Source organism: Lepisosteus platostomus, unplaced genomic scaffold (assembly GCF_059453375.1).
Source record: "Lepisosteus platostomus isolate fLepPlt1 unplaced genomic scaffold, fLepPlt1.hap1 Scaffold_183_H1, whole genome shotgun sequence".
Classification (NCBI taxonomy): domain Eukaryota; kingdom Metazoa; phylum Chordata; class Actinopteri; order Semionotiformes; family Lepisosteidae; genus Lepisosteus; species Lepisosteus platostomus.
In genome coordinates, this window is record NW_028291564.1 from 4,869 (window position 1) to 12,500 (window position 7,632).

Below are 7,632 nucleotides of genomic sequence, written 5' to 3' on the forward strand. Positions count from 1 at the left end.
CTTTACATACAATAGCAACATCGACACCAAGAGAAAGGATGACAAATGGCTTTTATCTGGAACTTTTCATGTCCAAGGAGCTCAATGTGCTTTCTGTGTACAACAGGGCCACTGAACTCCACGCTGGCCACTGAACCACAGCAGTGGCTTGCTGGCTTGACATCTCCCAAGGAAAATGTTGAAATCGCATGTGGAACAGGAAAATGACCCTCGAGTACGAGGGAAAAAAAAGAAAAAGATCATCTGGAGCGCGCCAACCCAGTTGGGACAGCCCAGTTTTGTTAACGAGGTGGCCGAGTGGTTAAGGCTATGGATTGCTAATCCATTGTGCTTTGCACGCATGGGTTCAAATCCCATCCTCGTTGGTTTCCATGTCTGTTTCCATTCTGTTTTTGATCCCTATTGCTCAATGCACAGTGAAAGCATTGCATACATGTGTCTGACAATGAGAAATGGGCCCCTGAGACAGTCATTTGCCTGTTTCACAAATGATCGTATTTTACTAGAGATTCTGTTTGGGATTCAGATGTGCATTCGGACAGCAATCCCTTTCAAGAAATGATACGTTCTGGATGAGGTCAAAGGTGCTGGAACACTGTATTTAGGATGTGTTTGCAGTTATTCTGTGTTTCTAGCTTCAACCCAGTGATATATATATATATGCTCACTGCTTTTTTGGTACATGCCCAGGGCAATAATCATTATGAGGATTTATTTCCATATGTGCTAGAGGTAGTGTTGTGAAATTCTTCAACACACTGGATCGCAGGTTTAAACCTGCACTCTTACTCCTTAAATACCAACAAATGCAGATATGTAGCAATCATATTGTAGCTGACACTCATTTGCCTGTTTCACAAATGATCATATTTTACTAGAGATTCTGTTTGGGATACGGATGTGCATTCTGACAACAATCTCTTTCAAAAAATGATTTTACCTTATCGCAGCTTTGCCCCTCTTGCCTCTTTGGAAAATATCTCCATCTTGTGGTCGTTGTTGGTAATGTCTAGACAATATCTCCATCTTGTGGTCGTTGTTGGTAATGTCTAGACAATATCTCCATCATGTGGTCGTTGTTGGTAATGTCTTCTTATGCCCTTTTTTTATTTCAATTCTTTATTAGTTGATTCTAGAATCTCTACAATAGAGCTGAAAATATCAGTTTTGTAGCAGACAATATGACATTAGTTATAGTCCAATTAAGACTTTATTACCCTGTTTGTAACATAACAAATTAAAATTGATTAAAACTAAGTTTGGAACACCAGGGAACATAAAAAATGATTTTTAGGAAAACCATGAGGTTCTCTGTGTCCGATGCCTGCAAGTGGAGAAAGCTAGAATCCTTTGCTTTTTCAAAATTTGAAAATAAACATCATATAACAACAGCTTTCATTCCTAGGAGTGAAAAATAACCATTTTTGAAGACATATTAGTTTCTAAAACACTACAATAAAGTTAAAAACATCCGTTTTATATTACTTTTAGTATTTTTAGTGAAATTAGTCATTTATTGCACTATTTTTAATATAATCTCTAATTAAAAGTGAATAGAATTAAGTTTGGAGCAACAAGGAACACAAAAAAAAAGATTTTAAGGAAAAAAATGATGTCTTCTGTGCCAGGTGCCTGCAAGGGGAGAAAGCTAGAATCCTACCCAGGCTCCTGGAGCTCTGTCCTGGCTAAAGGAGGGTGAATCCATCCCCTTCAAAGCTCCATAAAAAAATGATCATTTAAAATTTGAAAAAAAAAACATCATATAACAACAGTTTTCATTCATAGGAGTGAAAAACAACCATTTTTGAAGACATATTAGTTTCTAAAACACTACAATAAAGTTGAAAACATCCGTTTTATATTACATTAATTTTTGTGAAATTAGTCATTTATTGCACTATTTTTAATAAAATCTCTAATTAAAAGTGATTAAAATTAAGTTTGGAACAACAAGGAACACAAAAAAAAAGATTTTAAGGAAAAAAATATTGTCTTCTGTGCCAGGTGCCTGCAAGGGGAGAAAGCTAGAATCCTACGCAGGCTCCTGGAGCTCTGTCCTGGCTAAGGGAGGGTGAATCCATCCCCTTCAAAGCTCCATGAAAAAATGATATTTTTAAATTTGAAAAAAAAACATTATAGAACAACATCTCTTGGTCAACAGAGTGCAAAAATCCAACTTTGAAGAAAATCCATTGACTGATCCCCGAATCCTGACGTTTCTTTGCATGATATCGGGCTTGCAACCACTTTCTAGAAAATTATGAAAAATGCCAAAAATGAAAAAAAAGTTATCAATTCTAGAGCCTAAGAGGAAAACAAGACAAATGTATATCTCCAAATAATTTTATGTGCTTCAGAAGAGCCCAGGAAAGTTTTTTGCATACATGAAACCACGCCCGTTTGCACGTAAGCAGACATGGTTGCACACACGACTGCATGAAAGCACGCGTGCATGCGAAGTCATCCTGTTGAGCATTTGAAAAGCCGCACCACGCCGCACTTGAAATAGCTCTTACCTTAGTGGTAGACGCAGGAATCGCCTTTTTATTTACGCTCTTACCAACGCGATGGAAAGCAAAACAAAGCAAAGCAGAGCAAAACAAAACGAACAAACGAAAACCCTCACGTCCCGCACTTGCATATAACGCCGTTACGTGCCCAAGCGGTATTGTACGTCATCCTAGCACTGCACCCCGGGGCGTACGGTATATGGGAACGAGCACACGCCATGAATCGTCTCGAATCAGTCTCTACAGCTGTAAGGTGCCTTGAAGCGTGCACCCCCAACATTCTTCTTTGCGCATCTGTGAAAGGTAAACTCTTGAGCAAACTCTGAACCAGCTCTAAGGAAACTAATCCGATTAGACGTTACTTTGACTCATCTTTTTACTCTCAGTGCTGGTTTGCTCAAACTCCAGCTAGGGTTAGTGTTAGCATTCCCACGCTACTTAGACACTTTGTTTACGCTCAGTGCTGGATTTTGGGAACTTCAGGACGAGTGGGAATTTTCTCCTATCTGTCAATTCTGTTTTGTTTTGGAAACTCTTGGCTGCCTATATTGTACAGTGCAGCGTGAAGGAAACATTTTCCAAAACTGTGTCAGCTCAAAAGTTGTAAGAAAACCTCTCCAGCTGCTTTAACTCTCTTCATTTTTGTCATTTAATGTGACACTCGATGTATAACTGGAGCCTCACATATGCAAATGGTGAGGCTCCAGTTCGACACCACTTTACAGTATATGACAAAAGCATGGCAGACTGTGCCGGACCGGCAGATAACTTCCGCTTATTTTTACCATATTAAACATTGGAAATCCAACCACTTTCATTTGTGACACTTGATTTTGGCTCCACCTAAGACACTCTTAAATCTTCAAACACTTTTCTCTTCTCCCGCAACACTCTTGTCTGTCGGCACTATGTGGCAGTGTTGCATGACAACCCATCTCACCACGGAAAGGAACCTAACAGCTTTGGTAAGAAAGGAGAAAAGGACCTGGCCCGTACGATTAGGCGTTATTAGCACCACGCTCTAACCAACTGAGCTAACCGGCCTCACGACAGTGCTCCTCTCTGTGCTGCAAAAAATCAAACTCAGGGAATTTCTTTTGTCCTCCTTTGAATAGAAAGCCGTGTAATTCAGTGTTTGGGCTTTCTCGTGCAGTTTTTATGGTTCTTGTAACCCAAATCCTACACTGGCCTGAAGTGCCCCCCCATTTCACAGCATTTTTCAGCTGATTTAAAATGTACCTAAAGGAGAAGCATTATTGAAGACCATCAATTACCAAGAGCTTTTGTCAAAGGTTTTGGTGGTCATTTTGAATGACCACAGAGCGCTGTGACCTCGGTTTTACATCTCATCCAAAAGACAGCGCCCTTTTACAACACAGCATCTCCGTCACTATACTGGGGCATTGGGACCCGCACAGACCTCAGGGTGAGCGCCCCACCGCCGGCACCATTAACACCGCTTCCAGCTGGAAGCTTTTTTTTTCCCTGTAGCTCACCCTCATCCGGGTACTGACCTGGCTCACACCTGCTTAGCTTCAGTGGGTTTTTTGAGTTGCGAGTTGCAAGGGGATGCAAGTGATGGAGCCGCTCGCTGCAAAAGCCACTGCATTGGCCGGGAATCGAACCCGAGCCTCCCGCGTGGCAGGCAAGAATTCTACCACTGAACCACCAATGCTCAGTGCCTGGGTCTTCAAAAAAGACGCTTTTTTGGTGCTCTGTGCAAAACGCGTCGACATCTGCTTCCAGCTGCAAAATGCCATTCGCGGACGCTGAAGAACTTATTTCCAAGGCAGCGGGTACAAGCGATTGGGCGTTTTAAAACCACCAGGAACAGCAAAGAGGCGCGCTTCTTTGCTTGCGCCGAAACACACCGACTGGAGGCGGATAACGTAGTCGGCAGGATTACGAACCTGCGCGGGGAGACCCCAATGGATTTCTAGTCCATCGCCTTAACCACTCGGCCACGACTACAGCAAGCCCCACTGCCGCTGCGTTCTTGCTACAATCTTACCTGGATCGCGAGGCGCCGGCGGAAGCCTATTTCAAAGTCGTTCTCCGTTTCAAAAAAACATTTCCAAAATACAAGCCTTGCAGACAGACACGCCTCAGAGGACTTAAGGGTGGCTTCATGTCGGAATGATAAAGTCTCCCCGTCCGGACATGAAAATGCCACTTTGTTACACATAAAAAAAGAATCAACAACAGAGAAATGCCCACAAGCATTTGAAAAGCCGCACCACGTCGCACTTGAAATAGCTCTTACATTAGTGGTAGACGCAGGAATCGCCTTTTTATTTACGCTCTTACCAACGCGATGGAAAGCAAAACAAAGCAAAGCAGAGCAAAACAAAACGAACAAACGAAAACCTTGCGTATAACGCCGTTACGTGCCCAAGCGGAATTGTACATCATCCTAGCACTGCACCCCGGGGCGTACGGTATATGGGAACGAGCACACGCCACGAATCGTCTCGAATCACTCCCTACAGCTGTAAGGCGCCTTGAAGCGTGCACCCCCAACATTCTTCTTTGCGCATGTGTGAAAGGTAAACTCTTGAGCAGACTCTGAACCAGCTCTAAGGAAACTAATCCGATTAGACGTTACTTTGACTCATCTTTTTACGCTCAGTGCTGGATTGCTCAAACTCCAGCTAGGGTTAGGGTTAGCTTTCCCACGCTACTTAGACACTTTGTTTACGCTCAGTGCTGGATTTTGGGAACTTCAGGATGAGTGGGAATTTTCTCCTATCTGTCAATTCTGTTTTGTTTTGGAGACTCTTGGCTGCCTATGTTGTACAGTGCAGCGTGAAGGAAACATTTTCCAAAACTGTGTCAGCTCAAAAGTTGTAAGAAAACCTCTCCAGCTGCTTTAACTCTCTTCATTTTTGTCATTTAATGTGACACTCGATGTATAACTGGAGCCTCACATATGCAAATGGTGAGGCTCCAGTTCGACACCCAGTTCGACACCACTTTACAGTATATGACAAAAGCATGGCAGACTGTGCCGGACCGGCAGATAACTTCCGCTTATTTTTACCATATTAAACATTGGAAATCCTCCCACTTGTATTTGTGACACTTGATTTTGGCTCCACCTAAGACACTCTTAAATCTTCAAACACTTTTCTCTTCTCCCGCAACACTCTTGTCTGTCGGCACTACGTGGCAGCGTTGCATGACAACCCCTCTCACCACGGAAAGGAACCTAACAGCTTTGGTAAGAGAGGAGAAAAGGACCTGGCCAGTATGGGGCTCGAACCCGGGACCTTGGCATTATTAGCACCACGCTCGAACCAACTGAGCTAACCGGCCTCACAACAGTGCTCCTCTCTGTGCTGCAAAAAATCGAACTCAGGGAATTTCTTTTGTCCTCCTTTGAAAAGAAAGCCGTGTAATTCAGTGTTTGGGCTTTCTCGTGCAGTTTTTATGGTTCTTGTAACCCAAATCCTACACTGGCCTGAAGTGCCCCCCCATTTCACAGCATTTTACAGCTGATTTAAAATGTACCTAAAGGAGAAGCATTATTGAAGACCATCAATTACCAAGAGCTTTTGTCAAAGGTTTTGGTGGTCATTTTGAATGACCACAGAGCGCTGTGACCTCGGTTTTACATCTCATCCAAAAGACAGCGCCCTTTTACAACACAGCATCTCCGTCACTATACTGGGGCATTGGGACCCGCACAGACCTCAGGGTGAGCGCCCCACCGCCGGCACCATTAACACCGCTTCCAGCTGGAAGCTTTGTTTTTCCCTGTAGCTCACCCTCATCCGGGTACTGACCTGGCTCACACCTGCTTAGCTTCAGTGGGTTTTTTGAGTTGCGAGTTGCAAGGGGATGCAAGTGATGGAGCCGCTCGCTGCAAAAGCCACTGCATTGGCCGGGAATCGAACCCGAGCCTCCCGCGTGGCAGGCGAGAATTCTACCACTGAACCACCAATGCTCAGTGCCTGGGTCTTCAAAAAAGACGCTTTTTTGGTGCTCTGTGCAAAACGCGTCGACATCTGCTTCCAGCTGCAAAATGCCATTCGCGGACGCTGAAGAACTTATTTCCAAGGCAGCGGGTACAAGCGATTGGGCGTTTTAAAACCACCAGGAACAGCAAAGAGGCGCGCTTCTTTGCTTGCGCCGAAACACACCGACTGGAGGCGGATAACGTAGTCGGCAGGATTACGAACCTGCGCGGGGAGACCCCAATGGATTTCTAGTCCATCGCCTTAACCACTCGGCCACGACTACAGCAAGCCCCACTGCCGCTGCGTTCTTGCTACAATCTTACCTGGATCGCGAGGCGCCGGCGGAAGCCTATTTCAAAGTCGTTCTCCGTTTCAAAAAAACATTTCCAAAATACAAGCCTTGCAGACAGACACGCCTCAGAGGACTTAAGGGTGGCTTCATGTCGGAATGATAAAGTCTCCCCGTCCGGACATGAAAATGCCACTTTGTTACACACAAAAAAAGAATCAACAACAGAGAAATGCCCACAAGCATTTGAAAAGCCGCACCACGTCGCACTTGAAATAGCTCTTACATTAGTGGTAGACGCAGGAATCGCCTTTTTATTTACGCTCTTACCAACGCGATGGAAAGCAAAACAAAGCAAAGCAGAGCAAAACAAAACGAACAAACGAAAACCTTGCGTATAACGCCGTTACGTGCCCAAGCGGAATTGTACATCATCCTAGCACTGCACCCCGGGGCGTACGGTATATGGGAACGAGCACACGCCACGAATCGTCTCGAATCACTCCCTACAGCTGTAAGGCGCCTTGAAGCGTGCACCCCCAACATTCTTCTTTGCGCATGTGTGAAAGGTAAACTCTTGAGCAGACTCTGAACCAGCTCTAAGGAAACTAATCCGATTAGACGTTACTTTGACTCATCTTTTTACGCTCAGTGCTGGATTGCTCAAACTCCAGCTAGGGTTAGGGTTAGCATTCCCACGCTACTTAGACACTTTGTTTACGCTCAGTGCTGGATTTTGGGAACTTCAGGATGAGTGGGAATTTTCTCCTATCTGTCAATTCTGTTTTGTTTTGGAGACTCTTGGCTGCCTATGTTGTACAGTGCAGCGTGAAGGAAACATTTTCCAAAACTGTGTCAGCTCAAAAGTTGTAAG

At 44.3% G+C, this 7,632-nt stretch overlaps 5 non-coding genes across 5 annotated transcripts; 1 reads left to right on the forward strand and 4 right to left on the reverse strand.

Annotated features, from left to right (window-relative positions):
* Nucleotides 1–283: 283 nt before the first annotated feature.
* On the forward strand, nt 284–365 carry trnas-gcu (transfer RNA serine (anticodon GCU)). Its single transcript has one exon. It is a non-coding gene; the product is annotated as a tRNA-Ser (tRNA).
* A 3,749-nt stretch (nt 366–4,114) lies between these two features.
* On the reverse strand, nt 4,115–4,185 carry trnag-gcc (transfer RNA glycine (anticodon GCC)). Its single transcript has one exon. It is a non-coding gene; the product is annotated as a tRNA-Gly (tRNA).
* Nucleotides 4,186–4,398: 213 nt separating this feature from the next.
* Nucleotides 4,399–4,481, reverse strand: trnas-aga (transfer RNA serine (anticodon AGA)). Its single transcript has one exon. It is a non-coding gene; the product is annotated as a tRNA-Ser (tRNA).
* A 1,904-nt stretch (nt 4,482–6,385) lies between these two features.
* On the reverse strand, nt 6,386–6,456 carry trnag-gcc (transfer RNA glycine (anticodon GCC)). The gene has a single exon. It is a non-coding gene; the product is annotated as a tRNA-Gly (tRNA).
* Nucleotides 6,457–6,669: 213 nt separating this feature from the next.
* Nucleotides 6,670–6,752, reverse strand: trnas-aga (transfer RNA serine (anticodon AGA)). The gene has a single exon. It is a non-coding gene; the product is annotated as a tRNA-Ser (tRNA).
* Nucleotides 6,753–7,632: the final 880 nt, after the last annotated feature.